This window comes from Ciconia boyciana, chromosome 7 (genome assembly GCF_034638445.1).
Source record: "Ciconia boyciana chromosome 7, ASM3463844v1, whole genome shotgun sequence".
NCBI classification, from domain to species: Eukaryota; Metazoa; Chordata; class Aves; order Ciconiiformes; family Ciconiidae; genus Ciconia; species Ciconia boyciana.
The window spans coordinates 21,484,243-21,502,952 of NC_132940.1; positions in this window are offsets into that span (position 1 = coordinate 21,484,243).

Here is an 18,710-nt window from a genome sequence, read left to right on the forward strand (position 1 = left end):
AAGAATATCCAAAAATACATGTCTGCATAGCATAAAGTTGGAAGAACTGTTTGTCGCAGTCTGCTTAACAAAACAAGTCGTTTTTCTGTTTGCAGATTATTCATGAGAAAGCATCCAAGTTTTACAAATGCATTCATTATTAGAAATCATTCTGTGAATTTCATAATTTAGAGCCAAAAGGAACTATTAGTTCATCTAGTTTGACCTCTTGTACCGTATAGGTTACTACATTTCACCCACGCAGTAAACTCAAAGACTTCGTTAGACTAAAGTATTTCGAGTCCTTAGATTAAATTGTGCTCCACCGGTTGAGAACAAGAAAGACAAAGCTGCCAATAAGCCCCCTGCAATAGCAAAGAATTCTTTAGATGAGATATGCCCAGATCATCCCAGCAGGTGAGGCTTAAATTTAATGAGCAGTAGGACCTAGACACCTGAAGAAGGTCTTAGGAAAGATGATACTCGGCACCAGAGCACTCATCCACTCTGGTCCCAGGGCAATTAAGGAAGGATTTGGGTCCCTAACCATAATTGTCTAGTGCCACTTGACCCTTCATGTGAGGTCGCCTGGTGTGTCTGAATGCAGGGCAGCACAGCAGCAGCAGGGACCCACACTCCCGGGAGTGTCGGGTGAAGGCTAGACATGCGAGGCAGTGACGAGTGGGAGTACACCCTCTGTTTTACAGCTGCATTGAGTCCTGAGGATGGGATTCAGCCCCACACTAAGACACCTAAGTCTAGGTGCCCCACATGTGGCTCTGGCCTTCATTTGCAGTCTGTGGGGATTTACACAATACCCCAGAGGAGTCTAGCAAGCTGCTCAACCCCCCCCAAATGCAGACACCAATGTTTGGTGAGCTGGCAGCTTCCCTGGGCTCCTTTCTCTGCTAATTAGCTCTCCGTTGCCCAAATCTCACCCTGGAAGGCTCTAGGGCTTCAGAAGGACACAAGGAAACAAAGAGCCCAGAAAGATCTAGGCAGGGATGCGTGCATGCAAAAACTGCCTTCCCAGGCCATGAAGGGGCCTGACCGAAGCCCTGAAGCACGAGGTTTCATTAGACACGCTATCTTAACCCAAGAAGTGGAAATGTGAAGTCAATATTGACAGCAATGCTGGCAACCCCACCAAAGCCTGTGACAGGACTCACCAAAACTCACCATCCAAGCTGGCTGCCCACAGCCTCCCCCAGTCTGCTTTAGCAAATGGCTTTCTGGTGAGTTATCACCCACACAGCGGGTAGTTTATCCGGTATATTGCCTGCCATAGGGCTTGCTGGGAAAGTCTTTTCCCCTCGCTGTTTCCAGTGACAAATAGAAATCTCAAATATCGCCAGTCTCCTAATTATACACCCTTAGCCTCTACCTCAGGCAGATCACAATTGGCCTTGGTAGTTTGGTCCCTGCCTCTTGTAGGCTTTGATATTTCCTTTCCCTTTCCTTTCCCATCGTGCTGTCAGGGGTTTGCAGACCAGGCCTGGGAGAGCACAAGAGCATGCCCATCCTTACTTAAGAAACACTGTTTCTTCATGGCAAACAGTCAAATTTCACATTGTCTGTGAAATCCAAGAGATGTGAAAATAGCGTAGTCTTGCACAGCTCTCCTCTCAGAAGTGCTAAGCAGAGAGCAGCTCCCCATAGCCCCCAGAGCTATGCATTTCCATAAAAAACAGGAATCGAGGCCTTACCAAGATTTAGAGCTCTTTAAATCATAGGTAAAACTAATCTGTATTCCAATTTGAAGAAAGTGTCTGAAAGGACAAAACATGCATGTTGATGGCAGAGAAAAAAATCATATGTCTGCTCATTGGGAAGAAAAAAAATCCAAGAATATTTAATGTGTGAAAATAGGACTCCAGTTATGCTGTTAAGAATAATGAAATCTAGGGTGCTAAGTACTGTATGTGTCGCTGTACAAGTTAAGCTGCCTGAGGCAGTTTTAATTTCGCTAGCCAATTTTTCTTAAATTTTCTTTAATTTACGCACCAAAGTATTCATCACCTTTAGAGGAGGGGGCTGGATGGGGTAAGCTGCAGAGCTCTTCCCTCCGCAGCCAGAAATGCTCAACGCAGGGGCGTGCGGCGTGGTGCCTGGGGCGCGTGGCGCAGGGGAGCTGGGGGCTGCTCTCTGAGCCGGGCGCTGGGAGCAGGGCTTGCCAGGGAGCCCCGAAACCAGAGCGGAGCCTGGCAGGGTGCACCCCGGCTCCTCTGAGACCTGCTGGGAGCTGCCCCATCTCTGGTGTGACGGATTTTAGTCACAGGCTCAGCTATTCCTCCCCCTAAAGAGAAACGCTGTGCTGGTCGCAGCAGCCCAGGAGGGAGAGGGGACGTGCCCCTCACCGAAAGAAACAGCCTTGGAGATAACCTCCAGAGCCCAGGGCTGGTACTGATACACGTCCAGACGCCATGAATCAAACCAAATATCTTTTGTTTCCAGGGTTTGGAGGGAACAGCATGGCCAGAGAGGCTGAGGGGACGGAGGGCAGAACAAACGCGAGGGTGGAGCAGAGCCAGCAAGCCGTCAGCCTCGCTCAGGCTGCAGGATCAGCTGCTCCAGGTTTCTCTGGCTACATAACCCGTACTGGGCTGACCTGAAGTGCTGTAGCCATTGTATTGAAGAGCCAGACAGGAAATACCTAGAATAGTCTTAAATTGCTAAGCTAGGAGTTTTTACTATTGTTTTATCTTTTTTGAGGCCCTTTGGTTTAGCCTAAATGTGCCACCTTCCAACAGCACATAAATTGGCTGCTCCAGGATCTTCAGTCATTTCTCAGCAGAGTAGACGTTATGTTCCTTTCTCTGGGCAAACAAGATACACTTCAATACTAACATTTTCAATAGTCTCGAAATGTAAGTAGGTTGCCGTGCAATATCATGCTATTACCTTGCTGGAGCATTTCACTCCTCTTTTTTCTTTTATTCCTTGTAGCTACTTTCCTTGCCAAGAACAGGCTGAAATTAACTTGTCAAAATTATTAAATTTGAGAGGCAAACATAATCCAAAATTGGATAGACAAAAACAAGTGACAGCAGCAGGAGCGTGCACTTTAAGGGACTGCACCAGGCACTTTTGCACTTTACTGGCGAAATATGTATTTACCTCTGCAAATCGCTGTGGGGCTTGCTGTAGTTTTGCTTCCCGGGAGTCACTGAGTTTAAGGCAGGTTTAAGCCTGCCTAGAGAGTCAGGTTTGCTCTGGCCTCTGCCGCGGGTGCCCTGCCAAGGCTTGGGAAAGGGTCTTCAGTCACCTTCAGTCTCCACTCCATACCTGCAGCTGTAAAATATTATTTTAGATTTGCAAAGTCTTCACTGTTTGTGATCTACAACACTGAGCTGTCACTGGCTGTGCTTGACCCCGTACACAGATTAAAGTGAGATAGCTGTGGGAGAAACAGAGGTACGTGCTGCGGGACAACCCACAGGCAGCAAAGGCTGGTAGTGGCATCCTTGCAGGGTGCTCCATGCTGGGATCAGAGGCTTCCTCACCAGGGAAAGCATGGGGATCAGTAAGCATCCTTGACTTTGCGACAAAGCCAGGCAGGCTGCTCGCTGGGCAGGGGGCTGCCTCCGCGCTGCCGTGCGCAGGCGAGGTGCAAAGGCCTCGTAAGAGCCCCATTTTACGCTCCAGCAGCGACGCTGAGGAGCTTGGCTTCCCCCTGAACCCCTCTGCCATCACTGCCCGCGAGTGGGGCTTTCGTTCCCAGCAAGCGAGGGACAGCTACGCACGGCGTGGTCACATTAACACAGATCTCACCCGTCAGCAGCCAAGCCTGAAAGCACCTGATGTTCTTTTAGCCAGCTCTCCATATTTAATAACTACAAGTCAACGAACTATCAGCACAGCGACTGAAAAGTCCTCCCTTTTTTCCTCCCTCCTGTGTTCAGGTTCCCCCATGCACACTGCAACTTGCAGGAGCTTCGAAAGGACTGCAGGCAGGGCCTGCCCCGGCCAGGAAGGGCAGTGCAACCATCTCCGCCGAGCTTCATTTCAGGCACCATTTGGGTTACAGGGCAGTGGCTCTGCTTGCTTGAGTCACTAAGCCAACCTCAGGTGGTTTAGAGATTAAGCAGGAGCCAATTTTTATCTTGTTCTCTGAAGAAAAGGCTGCTTTTTCTGTGCTGCAAAATAATGGCAGGGTCTGTGCCGTGTTTCTGATTCACCTCCGCAGTCAGCAGGCTGCGTCGCCAGCCGGACCCTCTGGACAGCGTGCTGTCGCCCGTCTCGGGCACAGCACCAGCAGGCAGGTCTGGCTTTTCTCTTCCAGAGGGGCAAAATGCACAACCAGCAAAGGCGAAAGCTGCTCTCTGCCCGTGCCTCCGCAGCCCCTGCCCGGACGCCTCCTGCCGCAGGGGAAGCTCCTCCCCGAGGGGGAGCACTGGGGTGGAGGTTGGACCTTGGCCCCCGATGGTAACACCCCAAGTTACTCCCTGCCAGCCCCCAGCCGCTGCCAGATGGAGGGAGGTGGCAGCAGGACAGGAGCCTAAAAAGGTGCAAAACCAGGCAAGGGGACCTTCCTGGGAGGCCCCTCTTCAGCTCTCGTTTTGTGCCAGAAAAATTACTACACTCATCTGCCTCTGAGGACAAAATGCCTGTATCTGTATCCTTCATCTCCAAGCCTTGCACTTTGCCCAAAAACTCTATTTGGATTTGTCTATACTCCATATTGAGTTTGGGCACAAACCAGTGCGGAAGACCAGATTCACCATTGGCATAGTTTGACTTTCATACCTTCTTAATTTTTTTTGCAGTTGTATCCAAATTACAGCAAAGATGGGCCTCTTCCAGGTCCTCCATTTTCCAAACATGAAACTCGGAGTGAAAGGGATTGTGCATGTTTTTCTCCATTTCAGTGCAAGATCCTCTCCTCTTTCCTGCTCCCATCAGCAACCAAAACTTTGATGGAAAGATAAGACACGTGAGATAGTATATTATTCTGAATGGAGTTTCTGGAGCAGCCAAAGTTTTGAGCTCATCTACTGCTCTCTCTCTAGTTTGATTCAGAATCTAATTTGTCCAAAATTTCAACCGTGGTGAACTTTCCCAAAACAGAAGCAGCAAGCTGCTTCCCACCATCACATACTTGGCCTGTATCCCGTCTATCCATATGCAGCAGATGTAAATATAATTTACTGGCACAAGCAGCTTTCTGCACATGGCATCTTTCTAAGTCTTCTTTAGTATCCATGTGAAGAAATAAATGATTTTATTGAGGCACTCGGAGGTCCCAATAACACTTCATAATGACCTATAAATGGAAGTCTTTCTTAATATGCATTGATCAATAACTCACATAATTATGTCACATATCATTTTGCTGAATTGTTAACAATTCTAACCAAAGATATGATTCCTTATAGACAACATAAGTCTTCCAGGAGCCACATTTTGCTGGCTTCCGTATATTGCCTATATACAGATTTAGTGCAGGTACCAGTTGCATCCGTTAATTTAGGACATGGCCTCTTCCAGCTGTGCCCAATCATCGCAAGTAAAGCTTGCAAAGTCTCCCACCACATTAAGAGATGCTTTGGAGAGCAGATTGGAGCAAATACAGACAATATTTTTTTTTTCTATCCTGTGGAAATAAAATGGTTAGTAAGATGGTGCTTTAATCAGGGAGAAGACGACTATAAAGTCAGAATGAAATATTCTCAGTGGAGACAACCTGTCTGGTGGCAATGGGAAATCCTGCATGTCAGCACATTCATTCTTGGCTTTATCCTTGCTCACTGGATGTGACTCAAAGGAAACGCTGGGCTTCAGTTTCTTCATCAGCAAAATGGGGATAATATTTCCACTTATGCAAGTCACTTTAAGTGGAAAGCACTGCATTCATGCAAGATAGCTTCATCGTGCCAGTACACCGCAGAGTTTTTCACTTTCTGCCTGGAACATTTCATAAAAATCCCTCCACATATGGAACAGAATAAGTATTGCAGACTGCAGAAAATGTGATTTTTAGGGAGCTGACCGTGCCACTTACATTCGTGCATTTTTGCGGTTCAAATACAGTCAGGTCTGGCAACAAAATTCGCGGTCATCTGGTGGCTTTTATGAAACGAGCTGACCATACCGCTCCAGGTTTCGCCAGCCCCGTCACAACCCTGCTCTGCACCAGCCCTGGCCCCCGCGCGGCCCTGGCTGCTGCCTGGGCAGCAGGACGTGGCTGGCAGGCGCCGAGCAAAGCCCCGAGCCTTGCACACGCGTCGTGGAGCGGAGGCAGATCCTTTAGCACTTTAAATTCCCCTCAGCAAGACTGTGCTGCAGCATCGATTGTCATTCCACCGCTTGTCCGTAGCGGACAGAGGAGACCGATGCTCTAGCACCTCGCTGCTTTGCTTCACGGAAACGGTGAGACCTGGGGCTTCGGGCAAGCTGCAGACCCTGCCCTTCGTGCTGCGGCCCCTCCGTACCCCGGCACCCCCTCACCTGCCCATCGACCACGAGGGACAGGTTGCTGCCTTCCTCCCCACCGAGGAAGCACACAGCCCTGCCTAGCGACTCCCTGTCCCCTTCTGGTGTTCAGTACAGCGCTTTGTTAGTGTCGGAAGACTGATACATGCTTAAATAGTTCAACGGTCTGCCTTCCCTCATACGTGAACTTGGAACAAGACTGTAGACAAGTACCATACATCAGAGAGCTATCAAAGAAAGAAGAATTATATTTTAATTACTGTATTTATCTCGGAGAACACAATGGTTAGTTTTTCTGATTAAAATAAATGTAATAAAGGCTAACGGACTTTTGGTAGTAGAGCCATTAAATCCTCTATCTAAATACGGTCTAGATATCTGGGGTGCAATTAGGACAGCCGCGCTGAGTGCTTCTCAGGGTAAGCGAACGGATGCACTCTAACCTGAATCTAATTCTGCTCAAAGGCCAAGGCAGAGAAGCGCTATTTGTGTTGTAATGATTTAGTAGAAACGAGCAACGTTACATTTCTAATGCCTTTTGGTCAACGAGCACGTTAGGACTTTCAGTGCCTGCTACTCAAGACCTAATTGCTTTTAGCAACTCTTTCACAGAAGATACATCATCACGGCAAATGCAGTGCTCATGTGTGAAGAAGTCAGACCCAAAGCAAAGCAGTGGCTATCGGGAGGATAGGACTCATGATACAAGAGCTTTTGTAGCAAACTGCAAAATTCAGACATCAGTATTAGGCCTCCACTTGTAAAAACAGAGCTGAACAAATAATTCAAAATGAATAATTTATTTGATTAATTTTGTCTCTCCTTGCTCGGGGAATATATATGAGCCAATCACACCATCTTGAATTTATTTGTTATTCAAATATATTCAGTGACTTTCTTTTCACTATATTTTTTTACTCTATGGATTAATCAGAATATTTAAAATTAAAAATACACAGTTTTCCTGTGATTGGCCAGACGTGCCACATGACACTACTTTTCTTCTGTGAGCAAGTGAGTATGCCAGCACTTCTGGAGTAATCCTTATGCATGCAAAATTGAAAATTCAGTTTTGACAAATATTTGCATGTGCATCTTTGGAATTCAGTTGCTGCCAAGAAAGCTGTCAGTAAAATTCAGCACCTCTTAAATTTGTAAAATGTGAGAACTAAAACATGCATTTTAACATTTGCATTTAATTTAATTTTTTTTTTCTCAGTTTCATCTGGAAGTTTTAGAACATTGTATTTTCCCTGAAAGGATGCAGCATTGCCTACCAGGACAGAGTTATGGTTTTGAGCCACTTGCCTTAATATCACTTGGCTAAGTCAATGGCCTGTTGTCCTAAAAGCCTGTGGTTTTCTAAATGGGGAAATGCTACATGCATTGTGTGCAAGGCTTTCAAAAGTCAGGGTGGTTTTGCCTTGATGGATGATATGTGCATTATTCCTGCATCAAATAATCCCTCAATTATCAAATGATTCTTATTCTGTTGTTAGGAAAAAGCAGATTTGAGAAACAACTCAGTGAAAGCGTAAATGATGATGTTAGCATCAAACATGGGTGAAGGGGAAAGCCAATCCACCACAGAAAATTTTCTTCTCAACTTTTTGATTAAGAGCACTTTTTAGAGGAGCCTTCATTTATCTGATGTGTTATTTTGTGCAGCACCCTTTTTCAGGACAGAGCCCAAGTTAGGGATTCCCGGGAAGCTCTTACACTACCTCAGACCTCAACCCCATGTATCTGCAAACATTTACAAGCACGCCTACGTACTTCAGGTAGCAATTGCCCAGCTCTGGTGTAACGGATACAGGGGGCTGTATGTGCATGTGTGTGTTTGCCTGAGAACTAATACAACTATCTGCAGGATTTATGCGTTAATATATCCCTTGGTTTATTCTTAAAACAGCCTCCAAGTGTTCATGTGCACAGACATGAAAAAAATTTAGGATCTGTCTAATCTTCAATTACATCTGACCCACTGTTGACTCAGGCTGGGAGTGAAACAGAATATATCCCTAATCGCACTTTGCAGCAGTATTTAGGTGGAAACTCTGCCCGCGGAGAGATATTTGTTAAGGCATCTGTAGCAATCAACAGCAGAGCTTGGCACGGCCGCTGCTGTCCTAACTGCATCCTGCCACCCACGCAAGGCCACCGTGTCCTCTCCTGCCCGGGAGAGCTGGTCCTGCCTGGCCAAGGAGGCAGCTGGCACACTTTGGGGCACCGTAAAATAGCAACAGGCGAAACCTAGCCCAGACAGGGGGAGGGTTATCTGCTGGTAAAGACAAGCAGGGGGACAGCCAGCTAGCTCTTTTGGGCCAGCAAGGACCACAAGCGCAACTATAAAACTATGGTGGGTAATAGGGCATTAACTCATTGAGTAAACAGAGCTGGTGCTTCAGTTACCAAACAGGATGATTTAAATGGCTTAATTTACACATCACAGCAAGCTTTTCCTACCGCAAATCAATAAATTTGCATAGGTTCTTAAAATAATCAGCAACATGCTCTTGCATATATTTTTTAAATAGGTACAAAATTCCTTAATGAAAGCCAGAATCCCATCATAAGCTCAGTTTTTAGTTCACCTGCTAGTTATATTTACGAGGAAATATGAATGTATTAAGGCCTGGAGCTAAGCAGCAGCTTTGCAGCTCATTTCTGCAGACAGTAGGACTGCTGGTTCTCAGGGACCCAGGTGTAAAGCCCTCTCCTGCTGCCCCACGGTGCCCTGGCGCGGGCAGAGCCTGCTGAGCACTCACAGCAGGAGCAGAGGAAGAAACACAGCTGAGATATCCTCTCTGTACACCTCTGCCCAGGGGATGGGCATGCAGAGGGTGGGAGGGACAGACAGACAGAGGCGAGCTTCTAATAGGAACAGCCTTTACCCAGGTCCAGCACATTTTTTCCACATCAGGTCTTATTTCTTGTTCTCCTCCTTCCCTTCATTCTGGCTGGGATCAGAAGTAGAAGCTCCAAAATACCACCACCAGCAAAGCTCTCCTGGCAACGGAGGTGCGCACAGCTCCTGACAAAGCCCGTTCTCACCAAAGTACCGAAGCGATATTGCCAGTTGAAGGTTAAAAACATTTGACACAGTTATCCTGGTACTCAGGGTCTCATCTGAGCCAAACCAAACCTCAGATGTTGTTGAGTTACCCCCATATCTGGCCAGGACAGCTGTAGGGAAGCTTTGCGCTTGCACTGGCTCTTCTGTTTCCCCCCTCATTTCGGTGCCCCCATGTGTGTAGCCACAGCAAGGACTGATCCCTCCAGGGCTTGAGGAATGGGCACAAGCTAGTGCAGAAATCTTGCAGCTTTGCTAGATCATGGAAAGACGCTGCACCAACGGGTCAGCTGGGCACGAACGGGGCTGTCCCGGGGTGTGCTGTGGCAGCAGGGCGTGCTTCCAGCAGTGGCTGCATGCAGGCACGGCCCAGCACAGGCTCTGACTACAGGAATATGCTGGTTCAGTCCAGTCCTTCTATGCCCTGCTGTAAAAAAAAAAATAAAATCAAGATTAAAAAAGCTTGAGAGGGAATACTTCTGTGCTTGTAGCTGTGCAATGACTAGGGGCTTTGAAGTCAATTTTTAAGCAGATTTTTTTTCCCTCTGCTAAAATAAAAACCAAGGTTTTTAAACAGAGAAACAAAATGAGGGCAGAGGATGGAAAAAACATGGATAGCCATGCCAAAAGCAAGAGAAGTGTAGGCAGGGGTCCTGCTGCTTTCGCTGCTGGAGCAGGAGTGGCCTCTTGCTCTTGGGTGCGCAGGGCCAGGGGAGCACAGGGGTTTCCTCAGGCTCGGCATGAGCCAGCCTTAGGTACCGACCAAAACTTGAACCCCTTGGCTTGCTTTCTCCTGCTTTCCCCAGTGCACGTCATGATGCTGTGGGTTACCACCAGCCATCTCAGGGGGAATACAGGCATCTCCTTATTCAGGTGTAGTGCAAGACCTCTTCTGAATACCAACGACATCCTTTCTGCCCTAGCAGAGCTCTGATTAGGAGCTGGAGCAGACTCAGATGCTCATCTCTCCTCTCACCATTGCCTCAGTCAGAACTGGTACCAGCCTCAAATCTTGGAGCAAACGCCCCTCGCTAAACACCAGTGCAGCAGCCCTCACTGTCTCTGCTGGGATGGGGTCACTGCAGCTCCAGTTAGCCCATGCTTTACTGGACTGGCCAGAGAGCAGGTCTGTGGGTGGAGGACCATAGAGGCACCTCTGAAGAACAGCTCAACCTTCATCCTGCTCCCTGCCCTCCGTACATGGCCCCATACAGAGCCTGACAGGCAAAGCCTCCTAACTCAGACCACTGTTGCCATCTAGAAGCGATGCAGATAATTAGTGGATGCGGAAAAAAAGGCCCTTATTACGGTCACATTTCCTGGCAAGGTACTATCCTGCTGTCCCTCATTTCTTTGCATTTCTCATACTTAATTTTTTATTTGATTGGGGTTTTTTAATATTTATTACTCATGGCTGAATGTTGGGTTATGGTGTGTCAAACTTGACAAAACTTCAAGCAGAGGGAAGGATAAAAAGTATCTTGAAAATCATATTTGCCCCTTAATAATTTAATTCTGTAGAAAGGGAAATCAAAGCATCACAAATTGATTGCTGTGAAACAAATTACAATTATTTCCACACATCCAAATAAATCTACTAATTTTAGGCATCTGACTTCAGGCATTAGATGGAATATGCAAATGCACATGTTGAAATGATGGCCGCGTCTCTAGAGCTGCTCACGTATTTCTCTGTTCTTACTAGCTGCTCAATAGTTTCAGACTGCTATTGAGACATGCAGTAAATTAGCTGCTCTTAAGCATCGCCTGTTAAAAATATTAAAAAGCATGGCTGTAAAGCACAGCTGACAGTTTTAGGCATCCGACACTGGCTCTTCCTTTCTGGAAATGCAGACTCTAATGTCCACCATTGCTCTCCCCACATCTGCTTCCAATTAGGTCATTCTGTTCTAGCAACCATTAACTGAAGCCTTCTGCCCTGCTCTACCTTTTGGAAAGAGAACGGCATGCAATAAGATGTCCCTGTTGAACACAAGTTTTCCACATACGTTCTGCGAAGTGTACTTGTTCAGCTGTCACACTGCTTCACATAAGAGAAGTCATCTGATATTGTTACTGACATACTAGTCTAGTGTGGCATTTAATATCAGGCTTTATATAACTCACCAGGATGGCAGAGCAATCTCAAGTAATCAAAATAAATGAAGACAGCCTGAATAATGCATTTGTTAAATCTAAATAACATACAGTGGACACCTTTAAAGTGTTTTCCAGGAATATGTGACTCAGGTGCAATATTGATTGAGAAGATAAAGACAGGTGTTTTCGATTCCTATGTTATGGAAGCAGAGAGGACTTTGATAATGTAACAATCATCTTTTGTTATTTTGCTGCAGTCCAATACAGCTAGAATCAATTTTTCATTGTACTCATTTACTGGAAAAGGGGATAATGGCAAGGACAACACAGCTTTAATAGAAAGAATAAGTCATGATTTAATTCAGATGTTGTACTACAGCTACAAGTTGGAAGATATATTTGTATATACAGAAACAGTACAGAGGAGCCTGCATGCTTTCGAATAGAAGTCATGGCTCTGCATTTCTATTTATTGGTAGTTAGATGGAATGATGCAGCATTATCCTGACAGCAATAAGAAGCAAGAACCTTTTAAAGTGGAAAAAGATAGCTGTAGGATTATGAGCAATCTTTATAAAAAAATAAAATAAAGGGCAATAGTAAAAGGGCACATTTAGGTCTTCATTAAAATCTGTATTTAAGTAAAAATGACAAGCAGAAAAATCCAAAGAAAGGCTAAGTTCAGAATCAATGTAATGCTTTTCTGCACAACTGAGATCTTTCTCAAAAAATCTCAGGCATTTTTGATAAATTTTGTTCTCATGGAAAGTACTCAGGATGATGATAAAATAATGATTTTTTTTCTGGCAAAATAGATTGCTTCATGACTTCTTGAATGAAACACAAATCTAAGAGTGATAGTGTTTGGGACTGGATTAGTCTCCTGGGGTTACACCCAGTGTATGAAATTTCATAGCTTTTCCAAGGAGTTCAATAGTGCTCTTCTCTGTGGCGAGACACTGCTGAATGACCCCTGGAAAAACACCCCACAGACCGCGCTTCAAAACATTACCACTGAAAGCTGCCAGGAGTTAATTTAGCCCAGAAATATTCTGCATGGCATATTTCTGAGCAGTGCTCATTAAGCCAGTCTAAATCTGAATTTCAGCACGGACTTTGGAGGAAATCAGGATCCAAAGTCAAGCTTTAGAGCTGGTTTCTACCTCTGTAATAGACCTGCAGCTGAAACTCAGCCTCTCCTTTTAATGAGCTTCTTCTACAGAAAAGCAGACAAAAGGGGTAAAACCCTTCCCTGGAATTTCAGGCACTTCTTTAAAAAGGGACTGGTCTAGTCCTAAGTCCTTGTAAGCTGAGCCCACATTCCTCCCTGAAGAGCAAAGAGAAAAAGAGTAAAACAAGAAAAATCAGAGAAAAATTAACCCCTTCCCCGGCAGCAGCAACTTCTCACCAGCATTTCCCAGTCTCTTTTTAAGCTGATGAGAGGAATCAGACTCAGGTGCATCTAAGCCAGAGCAGCTCAGGGAGACATTTCCAGCCTCCAGAGGGCACCTGGGATTTACACCAGTGACCCTGCACCAATTCTACAGCTCCTGAGATGCTGGGAGGCCTTGGGCAAGTCCCTTTGCCCCCTGCTAAAGGAAGCACCTGCTGGGTTCTTAGTGGGCAAGGTGCAGGGAGCTGCAGGGCTCTGGTCACTGGAAGACCAGGGCATTTCCGTAGGACCCGGCAAACGGAAATGCTCCATAATGTGCAGAAGGTGCAACATAAGTGTCCTGGTTTCGGCTGGGATAGAGGTAATTTTCTTCCTAGTAGCTGGCATAGTGCTGTGTTTGGATTTAGGATGAGAATAATGTTGATAGCACACTGATGTTTTAGTTGTTGCTGAGCAGTGCTTACACTAAGTCAAGGACTTTTCAGCTTCTCATCCTGCCCTGCCAGCGAGGAGGCTGGGGGTGCACAAGAAGCTGGGAGGGGGCACAGCCAGGACAGCTGACCCCAACTGGCCAAAGGGCTATTCCATGCCATATGGCATCATGCTGAACAAAAAACCTGTGGGGAGTTGGCCAGGGGGGCGTGGCCACTGCTCAGGAACTGGCTGGGCATCAGTCAGCAGGTGGTGAGCAATTGCATTGTGCATCACTTGTTTTGTACGTTTTTTAATCATTATTATTATTTTCCCTTCCTTTTCTGTCCTATTAAACTTTCTCTCAACCCCCGAGTTTTACCTTTTTTCCAATTCTCTCCCCCATCCCACTGCGGGGGGAGAGAGTGAACAGCTGTGTGGTGTTTAGCTGCCTGCCAGATTAAACCACAACAATGAGGACAGCTTGAGAGAGTCGCAGATGTCCTGCCAGGCAGAAGCAGAGCCATCCCAGCTCGGCACGGCTTGCTGCTCAGGGCCGATGGGGGCACTGCACTGCAAACACCTAGGACCCCAAACATAACAAGGCTGACCTTAGACCAAAATGAGTTTGCCCTAAAACTGCTAAGATATATAAGCAATCTTAAAGAAAACCTGTTTTTCATTTTCTTTATTCTGTGGTTCTCAGCCACTAGGCCAAGACTTCACACTTTTCTCCCCAAGCCACAGGGCAGGTGCTGTGTGAAACCCTGACCTGTGGGACTCACCTGCACCCAGCTAGTCTGACCATGGCCAGAAATGTCCCAGAATGGCAAGATCCTCGAGGAAGCCACAAAAGCTTTGAGCTGAGCACTGGTGACTGCAGATCTGATGACTCTAGAGTGAGGTTAGGATAACGGTACGAGGATAGCTATTGTGCCTGCCATGTCTTCGTAGCCTTTGAGCGTGCTGCCATGGGAAGAGAAGCTATTTGATTACGTTTTCCCTGGGCTGAGAAGAGACCAGTATGTCAGTAGTCCTAATCAAGAGGGCAAAAACGCAGTCTCATTGCCTACCCCGAACTCAGCAAGGCCTTCATCTCTGATCCTATAGCGATCCATGTTGCTAGACAATGAAGAATGGTGGCCTATCTACCACCTTTTCCTTCCCAGCACAGTCCATAGCTGGCTGTCTCCCTGCCACACATCTGCAGGGACAGACTGCTATAACCCCTCTTCACATGCCCTTTTCAAAATCCTGAGGCATCTGGAGGAATGAGCTCTTGCTCACTGCCTATCCAGCAGCTACAGTAACACCTGACAATGGTGAATGACCTTTTATATATGTGATATATTCCTTTTAACAGGGAAAGGGAAAACCTGCTCTTCATCTTCATTAGAAGGGAAATTCCAGCATTCTCCATTTCCCCATCCTTGTAGACAGAGGTGTCCTTATGGGTAAACTTCATCTCCTCTTCACTCGCTTTCCCTCTTTCTTCCCTTTATTTTTCAATTCTGTCTCCAATGTCTTTCTCCTGGTTAAAGGTTTCTTGATACAGATGCCTACTGTTTACTTTAGAATTACATGGTCCAGGTAGGAATTCCCTGTAAAACCAGATCTTTCTTCTTGGGGAGGAGGGAGCATTCAGGGTAGCACTGATCAAATCACATGAACTCACAAGTTAGATTTTTCTCTTAGTCCTGTCTTAGTTTAGAGGAAGTATCTAACCAGCTCTGATCTAGCAACTGCGTGAGCGTGGTGAAAGCCATGCCCTTCCAAAACACTGCTACGAGCTCCCAAAAGACTCTTCATGCCCTATATAACTAAGTAGAGTTAGTTTTAAGATGAAACTTAACACTGCAATAGGAAGATGGGGTAAAATCATTAGCAAACTTTTCATACCTTGGTTCTGTGCCACTGTGAATGCGGTCTGTGATCTGAAGCATGTTAGCAGGCACACTTCTGGGCTAGAAAGAATCAAAGATTGACTTCCTTACATATATAGGTGTTTCAATTTCCTGGCAAGAAAATAAAACTGATACAAAGCACACAAAGGACCCCAATATCAGCGAGAATGTCACTAGTAGAGCAATGCATTAAAGAAGATCATTGCAACAAATCAAGTTCCTAAGCGTGACTTTCCCTTTCATGCAGAGAATGGACTGATTCGTTCCCCAAACAATGGAAAATTTCACGGAGGCCCTGGAACAGATTGCTCTGTTTGCTCCATTACTCACAGATCAGCTTGCCACATTCAGCAACAAAGGCAAGGGCTAAACTCATCTTATTTGTTGTCCACAATTTATGAAAAAATAATCTAGCTCATAGGAAATGAGGTGCTTCAAGAACTTACTGAAGTGAAAGCACTTCTCTGTCAGCATGGATTCAGCTTCAATATGACTCATATGATCTGTGCACTACTATTTTATGCTATGTTGTTCCATCTAGGAATAATTGTGAAGACTTTACTGGATTTCTTCTACTGCTAGAAAAAACACACTTAAGCTGTGCTGTCTGACTGTACCTTGACTTGAGTTACAGATCTCAGGAGGACATGGCCATTGCATTTTTTGGGCATGGGCAGGCCTGTTGTATGACATATGATATCAGCAGTTCAGTGACAGTTCTCGGTCCTGAGAGGAAAGTAACATTTCTGCATGCATAGCATTTCCTTGCATCCATGTCATACGCATTTTTGATAATTTTTTTGGCTGCCACCACTTGGTGCTAGTGGACCATCATCTAAACATGTAAAAGCAAATGAAGCGTATTGTATGTAACCCATTCAATACTATCAGCATCTAACACCAGTGCTTTCTTGCTCACAGCTTTAGGAAACCTTCAAAAGGTCAGCAAATGGCATGGAGCTGCCTGAAACTGCAAGGGAAATATCTCCAAAGCCTAGCACACATATATCCCACAGGGCTTCACGCTCAACTCCTTCCCACCATGGAACCTACCAGCCATGTAGCATGAACATGGCAGCTGCTGCTCTGCAAGGGGAGCCCACATCAGCCTGCTCCATGCAGATACTCCCACACCAAAGGGACTTCTTTTCACAATACCATTCACAGGGGGAGATTTCAGGCTCCCAAAGACCAACCACCTCTGCATCTTGTTTCAATAGCACTGGAGAGACTACAGGAAGATCAGCCGTAAGACACTGCCAATTGCCTTTTCCCCAAAAGATTTTAGTGAAATTTTGTGCCTAGGAAAAAACATATATATAAGGAGATCATTCTTCAACCTGCTTAGGAAATGGGCATAGAAAAATGGGATGTTCACTTCTATCAGAAGAATAAGTCTTTCAGAGACAAGTTCTGAGGCTCTTAATCATATTGAATATAGTATAATCCTAGAAAAAATCCCATGGTAATCCATGGTTTTATTCAGAAGAACATTTTCATTGTTAATACATCAGATTTTGCTTTTATCTGACATGCTCAGTGATTATAACACAGATATAGTGTTTGCATGTGAAAGTAAGAAAGGAGTGCGTGTTATAGTCTACAGAGGAAGGACTGAGGATGGATGGATGGATGTTTACGTTAGTAAATAGTATTAGAAGTAATTGTTTTTAAAAGCATTCAGGTGCATCTTGTTTTGCTTCCCTATAACTAAAAAGGAAGCAACTGATTTGCAACCTGGGATTTGAGATAGCTGATAAAAAGCCAGAAAATCATTTTTGATAAAGTACTTGTTCAACAGCTGCAGCATCATGCAGTACCTGTTGGGCAAGTGCCAGGCTACCTGCTTAATGTCTGGAGATTGATAACTGTTAGGAATTTGATGAATGACAGGTTGAGAAGGTACACACAGTGGCTGGACTACAGACAGGCCTAGGGAATTATATCCTTAAAAAAAAAAGTGCAAGTTTTAAGTTAATTTAAGACTGTTATCAACAGTCTGCTGTGTTATTCATTTGTTATTTTGGGGTTTCTCTACAAAGAAAAGGTCCTGAAGGCAGCCTGGCAAGTGCCCACTGATAGCTTTCTTGAAAAGAAAGCTTTTCTTTGTCTTTAACGAATTCTGGACAAAGTCCTTCCTGAGATATCCAGAGAAACCTGAAGCATCCAGGTCTTAAAATAATCCCATATATCCCAGCCATCCTCGTCATAATTCCCTGCTCAGTAACACACAGAACATCTGTGTTCTGCACAAGGACTGGAGAGGAAAAGAAGAACAAACACAAACCAAAAAACCCTACCACACACACAAAGCTCCCTCCCTCCTTCACTTACTCTGCTCTGTGTGCAAGGTCCAGAAGCCGTCCTGCTTACCAGTGTTTTTCTCCAGGCCCCACATGGCAGCCCCACAGGCTCCTGTGCCGTCCTTCCCCAACGCTTTGGACAGACCGACCTGTTCTCCACACCCTCCTCCTTGGCAACAACACAGCTGTACTTTTTGCAGAGAACACTGGTGACATTAAAAACCAATAGTGCTTATTGCTCTGTGGATGGGATGAAGCAGATACACACAGTGCCAGTCCCTTAATGCGAGTGCCATTTTAGGAAGACTTGGTCTCCTTAGCACGTAGTGAGCAGAAAAGGCTCCTTCCATAGCTACCTGCAGAGGAGCCTGCATCTCTTGACTGACTCTACAGGGAGCCCAAGGAGAGTAAACTCCTATTTTAGGCTTGAGTGCAGTCCTTGCATGGATGAGTTTGACTGCAGGCTTCCTGCTCAGTAGGGCTACCTAGCAAAATGAAGATATGACTGTGTGAGGGTATGCAAGGCCACGTCTACAGTAGTTGGGCTGTCTCAGAGCATAGCACAAAGGTGTCACTGCCACCAGCAAGGACCAGTCAAAGCACCTACCTGAGGCCCATATGGTGTGCAGCACTAGTGCCTGTGTTACCAGGCTGCTCCTTGCTCAGCTGCAGGGGTGCTGACAGGGGTGAGGCTAACCCAGGTGCTGTTGCACTTTCAATTTATTGTACAGACACAAACCTGATGTTATTTCATGGGAATCCTGTGGCTGCCCTGAAGAAAAATGTGAGTGGGAGACTTCAAGCATTTTGCATCTGGAGCTTCACCTCAGCGTAACTCAAAATACAGAAAAAACAATACCAATTAAATAAAAGATGGCTTTAAGATATGTATATATTTATATATACATGCACATATACACACGCACAGAGCAGCTTGGGTGAAAATTTGAATCCAAAGGACTAAAGTCTCAGCACCTCTGGATTTTTCTTCTGGAGAAGACCACCACTATTTCATCAGAACAAGCAGCCCAGGGAAAGCTGCCTGACTTTGTTGGTATTAACTCATGCTTTGCTTCCCTAATCTTTTTGTTTTCAGTATTGTCAAATAACAGAGA